Genomic DNA, 13,468 nt, shown 5'->3' on the forward strand with positions numbered 1-13,468 from the left:
CCAACGCATCCTTTGTCTTTATGGCCAGCCCGGGTCTCTCTTCCTCTCTCCCTCCATTTATGAGTCTGTGTGTTAGTGGACAGGGCAGCGGGCTGGAGGCCACTCACTAGTGACCTGTCTCTGCGATCACCTCATTATTTATCACCGGGGACGCCAGTGTTTCCATAAATTACCCCGACCCAGAGCCGCCTGCGCCAGAATCAATAGTCGCCTCTCGCCTAATACCCAATTATTAATAACCACGGGGGAAGGGTGGCCAGATGTGGCCAGATGTGGCCCTCTGGGCCCTCGCCTGGTGGAGGGAAGGGAGGGCAGGGAGAGGGCCGGCACCCATGCTGCGAAATGTGTGTTTGGGGCCAGAGTTGGGGCCTGGAGAAGGAACTGGGGGCCCACACTCTCTCCAGAACTGGGTGATAGAATCAGAGACATGGTTCCACTCTGAGGTCAGAGGGGAGAGGCAGAGCCCCATCTCTAGGCGCCTCCAGTCTGAGGACGGAGACGTGCCATGCTCTGAAGTCTGCTCCTTCAGGACCCACCTAGGACCCTAGCTATGAGAGTAGCTTCCCCAGGGAGGGAAGCTGTGGCAGGCCCTCATCCCGCCAGGCTGCAGGCAGGCCTGAAGCTGCCAGAGGCAGGGTGCTGGGCTGGGGACGTCAGAGTAATGGGGTCAGGAGCAGACTTGAGCCCTGTAGGGTACGTTCCTCTGGATAAGTATCCGAGCCTGCAGGAGCTCGTGTTGGTGGAGGAGGCACCAGAGAGAAAGCTGAGGGGCAGGGGGAGGGACAGGGCACTTCTGGGGGGTGCCCAACTGGTGGAGCCAGCGGCTGGGGGCTCTGGGGTGGGAATCAGAGCATCTGTCCATGCAGGTGATGGGGGGACAGGGGCCAGAGGAGGGGGAGGCCGAGTCCCAGAAATCTCTGACCTTGATGTCCAGGTACCCAGGCACACTCATCCCTCAACTACTGGCTCTCTCCTCACAGAGAGGCTCAGAGGCCCCACCAGAAACACACACACACACATACACGGGCATCCATACACAGCCAGAGACACAAAGACGCACTGGTAAACACAGATGCACGAGGGCACACAAACCCACCACCGACAGAACTGCTAATACATGTGAGTCCCGCTGCACGCAGAGCCCTCCCTGCATTCCCCCCACACGCGAGCACCGCTCACTCGTGGCCCATCCCATACGCGCGCCCTTTGTGCACACAGTATGCGCTTGCTGGCAGCGCGGCCTCTCAGGGCCTCTTGCGGGAGCCAGGCTGAGGCTTCCGTTCCTCTGGAGCCCAGTTGGTGCCAACACTGCCACCGTGTGGCTTCAGGGGCACGGCGCCAGGCTGGAAGTGGAAGGCCCTGCCAGCGGCTAGGACGGGGTAGGGACAGCACCGAAGTCTCGCCCCCAGACTTGGGCCTCTTGATCTAGATGAGCCCCGAATACCATTTTGGCCACTTCCCAGTGAAACCAGACATGGGCCTGGGGAGCTGGGGTCAGGTTGTGTGGCAGCTGGAGCTACTGGGGACCTGGGCGGCCTCCCTTGGCCTCTGTCTCTGCAACCTGTGGCTGGTGCCAAGTGGTAGGCGGGCAGCCCCCATGCGGGTGTAGACTGGATGCCAGGTTGCTTGAACTTTCCCAGAGAGACTGGGACTGCAACTTTATTATTTATTCTTTCACCAAAATGGATTGAGGTTCTGTTTTGTGTCCAGGTACAATGGTGGGGTGATAGAATGATAAACGTATCAATGGTGAGCATTTAATAAATGTCAGGGGGCCTGACATTGAGGAGATAACACAGTATTTATTAGGTTAAACCATAGGAAATTGCCATTGATATAGGTCCAAAACAGTCAACTATTGTCAATTTCCTATGTTCTACTCTAATGATGATAAGAATATCACAGTGTTACAAAATAGAACAGAGGGGCTCAACCTGGGGAAGAAAAATGTCATGGAAGTTTTCCTTGAGAAGAACTGAACTTGAAAGGATGAGTAGAGATCAAGTACTAATGGCAGTGGAAGAGCTATGCAAAGGCCCTGAGGCAGGAGGGAGCTTGCATTTTGTGGAAACCAGGAGATTAGAGCCAGAGAACCAGGAGGTGAGGGGTGTAAGTGAAGCTGGAGTGGTTTAGGGAACCAGGCTTTCCATGTAGGACCCTGATCATGCCATGTTTAGGACTTCGGACTTTTCCCCAAGGGCCCTGGGGAGACCTTTCCTGAAGGAGGTCACCAGCAGAGGAATGTCACAAGTAGCTCATTGTTTTGGAAAGCTCACTCTGGCTGCTGAGTGGAGAAGGACTGGGCAGTTTGGCAGGGAGTGGAGGGGAGAGATGGTGGTGGGAGAGGGGGCAGAGCAGAGTCCTTGGTCCAGTCAGTCTCTGAGCCCGAGTTTTATCCTCTGTCAACTGGACTGTAATTTCCTCTTTGCAAGAAGAATGAAACTAGGGAATGAATGCAAAAGTTGCTTTTTCATAGTTGCTTGGCACATAATGAGCAGTCAGACAATGGCATTTTCTTGAGGTGCCTGGGTGGCTCAGCCTGTTAAGTATCCAACTCTTAATAACAGCTCAGGTCTGGATCTCAAGAGTCGTGAGTTCAAGCCCTGGGTTGAGCATGGAGACTACTTAAAAAAAAATGGCATCTTCTTCTTCTTCTTTGGAATCCAAAGGAACCCCCTCCCCCCGCAACTCCTGCTGTAATTTAGCATGATCTGTGCCAAGGGGGCAAGCTCACCGATGGAGCCCAGAGCCCACTGAAGCACGTGTGTTCTTGCTCTGTTTGTCAGAGGTCCCGGAGCTCTCAGGTGTGACCCCCCGCCCCCGGCCCCAGTTTATGCTCTAGATCTCTCCAGGGGATCTCTCTAGATCTCTCCCTTGGGAGACCAGTGCCTGGGAGAACATGCCCTGGCTTTACATCCTCTTGGATGCTGCGCAGAGCCAGGGCAGACAGACACCCAGCCATATAAGCTTGCCTAAGACATGTCTTTAACTCCCTTGTACAGATGGGAACACTGAGGTCCTGGGAGATTTAGTCACACACTGAGTAGCCACCCTGGCGCTGAAGCCAAGCCTGACCCCCAAAACTATGCTTTTTATTTTCTTCAACCTCAGGTGCAGAAAGTTGAGTTTATCATACATCTCAGTTTTAGTCAGGGTCTTCATGGGAGGTCTGTCTCCTGACTTGTTATTACTAAGAAATTAATATGTGCCAACTCTTCTCAGAGCCCCATTGTGCACCAGGCTTGGTGACAGGACCCCATGCCAGAGGACCCACAGGTGGTTCAGGGACAGTTCCTGTCCTTGGGGAGCACGTGGGCACATGGCAGCCAATTCCTGGACAAAGAGCATCCACTCTCCTGCCCCGCCATGCTGATGGGAGGAATTTATCTTAAGGAAAATAAGGTCAAAGGTCTATAAATGTGTTTGTATCAGAAGGATAATAAAGAAATGCATGCCTTTCAGTGAGGAATAAATGCATTATCATCTATCAGTTTAATGGAATACTATGCAGCCATTAAAATCGATGGTGCAGGTTTTTATTTATTGATGCGAAATGATGGCCAAGCTTTGGTGCTCAGATTTTTTTAAGTAGGCCATAAAATAGTATTTATAGAGATTCCCATTTTGAAAAACAGATATATGCTTATATTTTCTTGATGCTAAGATATACATATTTTTCACATTTTTTGCATTTCTGAAATCAGGATGTGCGTTGCAATTAATATATATGCTTAATGCAGTAGTTCTTTTCTCCCTAAAAGCTGTGTAATTAAATCAGTGATGCATTCTATAATCAGCGTTGTCCTGGAATCAAGAAATATACACATGCAGACACACACACACACACGTATGAAAAACTCCAGAAAGATATAAACCAAAATGTTAAAAGTTGTTAATTCGAGGTGATTTTCACTTTCTTTTTAAGCCTTTCTGTACTGTCTGAATTTTATAAACTGAGCTCACCTTATTTCTATCCTCTATTTCTATATTCGAAAACAAAGGTGCAGTTCCAAAAAGCAAAGCTTCTTATACACTGGAGACCAGAATAATGGCTAACCAGAGCTCCCAACACAAGCTGTAGGGACTCAGAGGAAAGAGAGAGGAGTCAGGGAAGCTCCATGGAGGTGATGGTGAAGGAGCTGGGCTTCCTAAGACAGAAAGGATTTGGGTAGATGGAAAACAGGTTTGGGCACAGTAGGCCCAAGAGACCGCCTCAGAGGAAGCCTGGGGATCTGGAGCTGTCCCCCTGGCTGCAGGCAGATGGTGTGACTTGAGGCCATATAGATGACAGTGGTGGTGGTAGGTGGTAGTAGTTAGAGTGACAACACAGCCACCATTTACTGAGTGTTGACTCTGTGCCAGGTACTGTTCTAAGTTTTTCATAGGTACTTACTCATTGTCATGGGCTGAATTGTATTCCCCCAGCTTCATAAGTTGATACCCTAGACCTCTGTACCTCAGAGTGTGACTGTATTTGGAGATAGGGTCTTTTTTTTTCTTCCAGTTTTACTGAGATATAATTGACATATGAGATAGGGCCTTTAGAGAGGTAATTAAGTTAGATTGAGGTCAGGGTGGGCCCTAATCCAGTGTGACTGGTGTCCTTAGGAGAAGGGGGGATTAGGACACAGACATAGAGAGGGAAGACCACATGAAGATACAGGGAGAAGGCAGCCATCTGTGTGCCAAGAATAGAGGTCTAGGAAGAACCCAACCCTACTGACACCTTGATCTCACACTTCCAGCCTCCAGAATTGTGAGAGAATACATTTCTGTTGTTTAAAGTCACCCAGCCTGTGGTGTTTTGTGATGGTGGCCTTACCAAATGAATACACGCATCTACCCTACAACGAGCCTTGGGGGTAGGCATTTCTGTCCTGTTTTGCTATGTGACAGGCTGCCCTAAAACAGTGGCTTATAATAACAATTATCATTTATTTTGCTCTAGGGCTTGGCAGGGTCAGCTCATCTCAGCTCCACGTGGCATGGGTTGGGGCAGATGGCTTTCAGGATGGCTCACACATGGCTGGCCAGTTGGTGGCCCATGGCCAACCAGAACCTACAACCGCCTCTGTACGGGGCTGCTTAGCTTCTTTGCAGATTCAAAGAGTGAGCCTCCCAGGAGAACAGCACAGTGTAGGGGGTGAACACCCTCATGACCCAGCCTCGGGAGTCACATGGCATCACTTTTGCAGTAGTTGTTAAGGCACAGGAAAGGTCCACTCAAGTTCAAGGGGAGGGAACACCGTTCCCACCATCCCCTGCAAAGAGTAATGGTTCTTACGAGGCTGAGCTTGTAGAATGGGATCTACATCACGGTGGGCATCTTTGGAAAATGCAGGCTGCCATAGCAGGTATGTGATTATCCCCCCTTTACAGCTGAGGAAAGTCATGTAGAGAAAGAATTTCAGTGATAGGCTAAAAAATCAAGCGCGCGAGTGGTGGCATTGGTTGGGTTGGCGCTGGATCATGAAAAGCCTTGAATGCCAAGTTACAAGGTTTAGGTTTAAAGTAGGTAGGCAGTGGGGAGCCACTGAGGTTTTTGAAGCCGGGGGTGACACTGATAGATCTGTTTAAGGACAATCACTCAGGCTGCAGAAGGGAAAGAGGTGGGGAGACGGAAAGTATGATGGCCGTTAGGTGGCTGGGGCCACAGTCCCGCGGAGGATGCAGCCCAACCCGGGGCAGCGCTTGGGGGATCGAGGGGAGATCCCTCGGCACGAGGGTCTCTGGGTGGTGGACCGTGCCCGCCCCACCCCTCCAAGACCAGGGGAGCTGCGTGTGCCCTTGGTTCCTCCAACAGCCATTGCCTCCCGAGGTACCGTGCAGGTGGCGCGACCAGCCCTTCCCCTTCGAGCGTCAGGCCCCTCGCGCAGGCTCTCACCACCTGCTGGCTCGATCTCACGGCGCATAATGAGTCCTTAGTGTTTGCTGAACGAATGAAGGAATGGGAGAAAAGCCACAAAAGACAACATCCTAATAAACTGGGGGAGAAAAAAGGCAACTAGACCCTAAACATAAAACTGCACAGAAACGCAGATGTGGGGTTCCTAATTGGAAACCACGGCGGGAATGGGGAGCCAGGAGTTTGGAAGTGGGCGGAGTAGAAAAAAAACCCACCTGAGCCGGGACGGGGCTGGGTTCTGATTGGACGCAGTGCGTGTCAGTCGCGGCTGCTCGGTCGGTGAGCCTATCCGCTGGCCGGCAACCGCGAGACTAAGACGCCAGAAGCCTCGCGGGTTCGAATCTCTCCCTGCGAGATCTCGAGCACGTTACTGCGTCTACGGACTCAGTTTGCTCGGCCGCGAAGTGGGGGCGAGAGCGGCGCGTCCCGCCTGGCGCTGCGGCGCGGACTCAGCGAGGCGCCCGGGGTCCAGCCGAAGTCGGGGCTCGGTAAGTGAATACCCATCACCTGGGACTTTTGCCCTGAGACCGGCGCCGGCAGAGGCCCCTGGCGGCGGTGACGTGTGTTTGGAGTAAAGATCTGCTCACATCCCACCCCCTGCCCTCTTTATCCCCTCCTCCCAGCTCCTGAAGGGCAGGGACTGTGTCCCAGGGCTCAGCCAGGGCCTGGAGGAGGGCTGGGGAAGGGCCGGGGAGTTAGCGGCTGCGAATTGTTAACGATTCCCTCTGGGGCTGTTCACAGGGCGCGGGCGGGGGAGTGCCTGGGGCAGAAAGGCAGCCACTGGCTGATGAGGTAGGCTGCCTCCTCTGCAGACACTCTGGACGCCAGCCAGGAAGCCCTGGCCCAGGGGAGACAGGTCAGGGGGAATGAGGGACTCCTAGCAGCCAGCAACCAGAGAGAGGAGGCAGGGAGGGGACATCTGAGTTGACAGAACGTGCCAGGATCCATGGCAAGACCTTCCAAGGGGAATGTCATCTTATTGTCCCTATTTTACAGATGGGGAAACAGAGGCTCAAAAACGTTACAGCTAGTTAGTGCTTTGGACCCAGGCTTGTCCCATTCTCAAACTGTGCTCTTTATCCTACCTCATGCGGCCTCTGGAGAGACTTTGAGGAGGGAGAGATATCTACACATTAACAAGGTGGACTCCGCAGTGCTGTCTTAGGGCCAGAGAAAGGTGGGCGCCCTCACATAGGTCCCTGTGCCCCAGGTACCTCTGCTTGGGCTCTTCTTGAATTGGTCTGTGTTGCCCCTGAACCTCTGAGGAGCGTTCCTTCTGGATTCACCAGTCAGACCAGGGGTGGGGCGGGGGCAGCAAAGACAAAGTAGATTTCACTGCTGTGTGCCCGAGAGGCTGAGACAGCTGAGCATCCCCCGCCCAGCCAATAGTTGTGGCAGTGGGAAGCAGGTACCCAGGAGGATGGGGTCAGTGGAGAGACCCTTGCAAAGCAAACACAAGGGAGGAAGGACCACAGGACGGGCTGGTGTCCGCCGGATACCCCACTTTCTCTGTGGGGCCAGATTCACTCTCAGATTCCAGGGCCCTCCCCTTTGTGCCCCAGCACTGCCCAGAATGAAGTTCCACTATTCCCAAGAGTTCCCTGGGCTCTGGGCTAGACCTTGGGCTTCAGGCTGAACTCATGCCCATCTTTAGCCTGGTGTGATCTTCACCCACCTGGCATCCCTGCCGGTCACATCATGGCCCCTCAGCCATCCTGATCAGGGCAGGAAGCTCATCTGCTGCCAGCAGTGAGTACCAGAATTGGCCACACTGCTTTAAGGCCATCAGCAGCCCCACAGGGCCCCAGCCTTGCCCATACCCTCTCCAGCTGGCTCAGCTCAAGGCCAAGCTCTTACAGCCCTTTGGACACTGGTTCGAACAGCTCCCTGTCCAGCGGGCTGGCCTACAGCCAGGCCAGATCCTGAAAGATGCCCCCTTTCTTCCCCCCAACCCAGCATATCTAAAGCCCCTGTGCCCCACCTTCTCCTAAAGCCTGCCTCCCCCCATTTCTGTTGGATTTGACATTCGCCCTGTGGCCCAGACTCCCAGGACCACCCCCCTAGCCTTGCCTGGGGACCCTGCCCAGGTTCCAGCTGGCTGGCAAGCCCAGCCAAGCATCACAGCTCCCGAGACATCTCTGAGTGACAGGAAACAACTCGCTCCTTCCAAGAGGCGAAGCTCTGACAAACACTCACTAGGAAATAATAAAGTGGCAAAATAATTCTGCATCGGACACACTTACCAGAGCAGAAAGCGTCTGTGGAGGAGACAACATCTTGTACCATCTATCTTCCTTAAATCCCCACGCTGTGACAAAGTGGAGGGCAAAATCATGATGAATGATCGGACACATTTAGCCAGTACCTGTGCTCTGTAACGAGCGTGGCCCGGGAAAGGGGCTTTAATGAAGATCTGTGCCCCCACCCCAAACTGGGCCTCGTCGGAAACAAGTCTTTATTACAAAATTGGCGCCTGGTTTTCATACCACGAAGGATGGAGGCGCGAGGTGTGACATGAATTAACGCGGGCACTGGCAGGGTCAGCCCAACCCTTGCTGGCGGTACAGAGACAAACGGGTTCGGCTCCCGCCACCACCCTGCGTCTGGTTGACAAGGTGCCAGTCGCCTTCCGATTGTGCGGGAACACGCCTAGGTTTTGTTCCTGCCCGGCCCGCCATCATTTATTCTGCTGCCTCATTTGAATATGATGAATACTGTAGTCCTTTATTTGTTCACAACAACCAAATAATTGTAGATCCGTGGGCTTCGGGGCAATTAATCACATTTTTCCCTCCACCAATCCACTATAAACATGACATTGAACAATAAAGTACATTAACCTCTGCTTTGCACAAAACTTTGCTTATTTAAACACTGCAAGGTTATTTGTTTTCCTTCTTGCCGGGCCCCTACCATGAGGGGAGGGTGGTGAGGAGAGAAGGCCCCCCGCATAACCAGCCGAGGCTCTCTGACCCATCCTGGCCCCCGACTCAGCCGTGCATGGGGCAAGGAGCAAGCAGGTGTGGCTGCAGGTATGGGGTGGGCATCTCCAGGGCAGGGCCCGTGACTGTGAGCGTGTGTGCATATGTGTGTGAGTACGTGCAGGTGTACCTGGATGTGACTATAGGTGTATTTGTGGGACTGCGTCTGTATTACATGCATGTTCATAGGCTCGTATATGTTTTTCTAAGTTTGCTCTCAGAACAGAGGTTCTGAGGACAAGACCTAAGGGTGTGTGCGTGGTTATGTTTGCGTAGAGGTGTGTATTGTGTGTATATGTGTGCATAGATGTGTCCCTGTGTGTATAAGCATCCCTGTGTGTGCACATGTGTGGCGATTTTAAAATATGGTCGCATTTCTTCCTTCACAATTCTCCCATCAAGAGGTGGGGTCTCTGTCCTCCCCCGCCTGAATCTGGGTGGGCTTGTGACTGCTTCAACTAAACGGATGTGACGGAGGTGACACTGTGATTTCCAAGGTGAGGTCATAAAAGGCTGTGCAGCATCCACCTTGCTCAGAAGAACAGTCATTCTTGGAGTCCTGAGCTGCCATTTCAGAAGCCAGCTACTCCCGGGTCCCCATGCTAGAGAGGCCACGTAGAGAGACCACATGGAGAGGCCCTGAGACCTTGGGAGGGAGAGGGATGCCCGAGGAGCACCAGCGATGTAAGTCGTCTCGGGCCGGGTGCCAGACGTGTGAGTGAAGATGTCTCCAGCCATTTGATTCTCTCCTGCTGAGGCCCTTGTCGTGGTGGAGCAGTGACAAGCCAGCCCCACAGAATCCAGGAATGTAGTCAAATGGTTGTTGCTTCGTGCCACCAAGTTTGGGGGAGTTTGCTAGGCAGCAATGGATGGCTGGAACAGCATGTGTTTTCTGTGTGTGTTCAGTGCCCGTGTGAACGCGTGTGTGCATGTGTGTGTGTGTGTACTGAATGTGTGCCTGTGTCTCAGAATACACACGGTTCCCAGGTCAGGGCCTGAGAGTCTAAGCATGTGTGTTTGGTGGCGTGCACACGTGGGCATGTATTTGTGCAGATGGTGTGTGTGAGCATGTACGCATGCGCGCATGATGCATTCGTTCTTTCACTCAGCAGGTATTTACCAAGCACCTGCCGTGCCACCCACTCTTTGTTCTTTAGGGAACAAAACAAAGGTTGTGTCTTCATGCAGCTTTCACTCTAACAGAGACAGACAATAGATGATAGACCTAAACAATTTTTAAAAATTATGTCGTATGTTACATGGGCCAGGCAAGGGGATCAGCCAGTGTAAGGGCCCCAAGATGGGAGCACAGGGCCAAGTTCAAGGGTGAGCAAAGAGGTGGAGCAAGTAGGAGAGAGAGTTATAAGGGAATCGGTGTGAGCCAGGCGATAGGGGCCAGTTCACAGAGTCCTTGGCTCTCTCCCAGGGACTTGGCTTTTAGTTCTGGGTGAAATGTGGAGTCATTGCAGGGTTCTGAGCGTGGTGTTTTCTAACCAGCTTTTTTTAAAGGATCACACTGATGCTTTCAGAATAGACTCTGGGGCAAAGGCAGAGTAGGGAAACCAGTTAGGAGCCTAGCCCAGTAGTCCAGTGGTCCACGATAGGGGTGGAGGTGGTGAGAGGTGATTTATTATGGATATTTGGGGAAAGTCCAGGAAACAAGATTTCCTGGTGGATTGGAATGCGGGGTAAGAGAGTGGAGTCAGGGATGACTCTGAGATTTCTGGCTTGACAAACTGGAAGGAGAGAATCACCATCAGCCAGGACAGAGAAGATTCTGGGAGTAGTGGGTTTGTGGTCAGGCTAGATCAGGATATCTGTGTACCTCTGTGTCATCATATGCATGTATGTATATGTGAGGGTGTGTACATCTGTGCAAGTGTCTGTATATGTATTTGGATGCACTATGGGCTCACGTGGGTTTGTGTGCTTTAGCGTGTGTGTGGATAAACATTTGTGTCTTTAAGAATGTGCTGAGTGGGTATTTGCACTGTGTGTGTGTGTGTGTGAGTGAGACACACTTTCTGTGTCTAAGGATTGACTAGATGTGCACAGCCATGCAGGGACAGTGCTGGGGAGGCCAGCCCCCCCCCCCCCCCCCCGCCACAAGGCTTGTCTTGGGTGGGCGGGGTGGAGGTGGGGTTCACATAGGCAGAGCTGTGCGGAAGAAGCTCCCAAAAGAGGACCCCAGAGCTGGGAGAGCCAGGCTTTCATGGAGCAGAAGTGCTGGGAGCATTTAGGCCCCCCCATGGATGGGGTGAGCACCCTCTGCACCAGGGGGTGCCCACAGGCCGACAACAGGGAAGTGGCCAAATGGATTGTGCATCTCCACAGGATGGACTATGGCATGGCCTTCGAAAATGGCATCTTTAGGGAATAAATATTTGGGAAAATTCTCCCCCAAATAATGATGCATGTAAAAGGCTGTTCTTCACAAATAAAAGAGAAGCCATCAGGTGCATACTCCGTCAGCTCACAGACCCCGGACTTCTTGCCTGCACTGTGCTGTCTTCCTTCCCACTGGGTTGAATGGAGGGGCTGCTCCATTCCTCACGGAAGCATCCCCACTTTCCCAAAAGAGCCCTGTTCCATCTTTCCTTCACTGAGGTGCTGACTGCAGCTGCCCAGTTGGGTGTGGTATTGTGTCTGGAGAGATTCATTCCTAGAACCTCAAGTACATAGTGTGCGGCCGCTGGTTTGGGGAGCACATTCTTTTCTATTGCAGTCAGAAGAGAGTATCTAAAACAGGACAACCATAGTTGTTTGTAGTTTCGTCATTTTGTCCCAAGGCTATCTTAACTCTCTCATCCTCTGCCATAAAATAGTCCAAGTGGATCTGGATTGCCTCCACATTATACAAAACATCCCATTAGATCGATGTAATAATAGATCATTACAACAGTGACTCCGCGCTCATATGGATGGACAAGCCAAATGTGGCTCATTCGCTGGAGGTTTTGGAAAGACACGTGCCCACTGGAGGGCGTGTATGTATTTACAGTTTATGTAAACAGTATTGTGTAACAGTAATTGTTTTTAAGATCTGTCTGCATCGCTGTGTGTCCTTATGACCCTTTGCTTCGTAATAATAGCGTGGGCCAACCCAGGGTGCCACTATCCTCCCACAAACCTGCAGCAAGCATTCTTGTAGATTTCCCATTGTGCACGTATGTTAGAATTTCCGTGGCTCCTAGTCTGTGTGTGTGCGTGCTTAATTTGCATAAGTACTATGGGACTGCTCTCCAAAGAGGCTTTACCAATTTACACTCCCATTGGCCATGTGTGAGGGATCCTATCTTCCTCATTTCTGCCATTAATTGGTATTACCCAGCTTTCTAGTTTTTGCCAGTCTAAAGGTGTAAAGTGCTATCTTGTTTTAATTTGCATTTCTTTGACTGCTAATGAGTTTGAGCATCACTTCATGTGCTTATTAGCTTTGGGGGTTTCTTTTTCTGTAAATTGCCTGTCATATCATTTGCCCATTTTTCTATTGAACTTGATGCCCTCTTCATATTGCTTTACAGAGTTCCTTGTATATTCTAGATGTTAATCCCTTGTCAGTTTTAGACTTTGAAAAAAATCTCAATCCTATCATCTGACTCTTAATTGGCCCATGTTATTTTTTTTTATTAAGCATAAATTCTTAATTTTGATGTAATCAAATCCAGCAAATTTGTGCATGATGGTTTGCGCTTTTCAAGTTTTGATAAGTGAGCCTTCTTGCCTTTCCCTAAGCCCACAGAGGTCCTCCCACATCTGTTTCTGTTAACCCTATGATTTTTCGCTTTTACATTTAGATCTTTAATTTACTTAGAGCACTTGGTACGTGAGGCTAAACAGGGATTCGGTTATAATTTGTTTAGTAGATTGAGCTATTTTTCACTAGTCTAAAATCATCCATCCTCGTCCCATCTCCTTTACCCCGTTAAGTTCCCATGCTTATGTAGGTAGGTCTTGGAGTTCTCTGTGTTGTTGCGTTGCTATGTTTTCTGTTCTTGTGCTGACACTGCAGGAGGTCTTTTTTTTTTTTTTTTTTTTTTTTTTAGTACTATAGCTTTATAGTAGGTCTTACTGTTTGGTAGGGAAAGTCACCCCCTCTTTGCTGTTTGTTTTGCTTTGTTTTTTGGAAGTTGACTTAGTTCTTCATGTATCCTCCATTGTTCCATATAATTTTCAGAGTAGATTTACCAAGTTTCCTTTTCAAAGAAAATACACATATACACACACATATTACTTATACATATAACTACTTATGATAGGGATTGCAGTGAATTTCTTCATTAGTCTGGGGAGAGTTGAGTTGGTTATAATAAGATTAAATCATCCTCTCCAAGGCTTGTCAGTTTATTCAAGATTTAAAGTTCAGTTCATAGAGGTCCTTATAAGTTCTAGGTTTAATTCTCTGATAACTAATTTTTGTTGCAATTGAGATGTGATTTTTTTATTGTACTTTCTTCTGTTTATGATTTCTTTTATTACATATTATATTTCTTACATCTTCTGGTATTTCATTATTTATTACATTTTCTAGTTGGCTATCGCTGGTCTAGGAAAGTATTGATTTTTGTAGGTAAATCTCATG

At 50.4% G+C, this 13,468-nt stretch overlaps 1 protein-coding gene across 5 annotated transcripts in view; it reads left to right on the plus strand.

Annotated features, from left to right (window-relative positions):
- The first annotated feature begins 6,237 nt into the window (after window positions 1–6,237).
- Window positions 6,238–13,468, plus strand: part of MVB12B (multivesicular body subunit 12B) — a 268,277-nt gene continuing 261,046 nt past the window's right edge. For 3 of the 5 annotated variants that reach the window (XM_064579179.1, XM_064579177.1, XM_064579181.1), the window contains exon 1: window positions 6,239–6,393. The gene's annotated coding sequence lies outside the window, so the exon portion shown is untranslated. Of the gene's footprint in view, window positions 6,394–13,468 lie in introns of all 5 variants that reach the window. The other 2 variants (XM_064579178.1, XM_064579180.1) reach the window with 1 other exon arrangement.

Source organism: Mirounga angustirostris, unplaced genomic scaffold, assembly GCF_029215605.1.
Source record: "Mirounga angustirostris isolate CCGP_5_RB_7025 unplaced genomic scaffold, mMirAng1.0.hap1 SCAF_15, whole genome shotgun sequence".
Lineage (NCBI taxonomy): Eukaryota > Metazoa > Chordata > Mammalia > Carnivora > Phocidae > Mirounga > Mirounga angustirostris.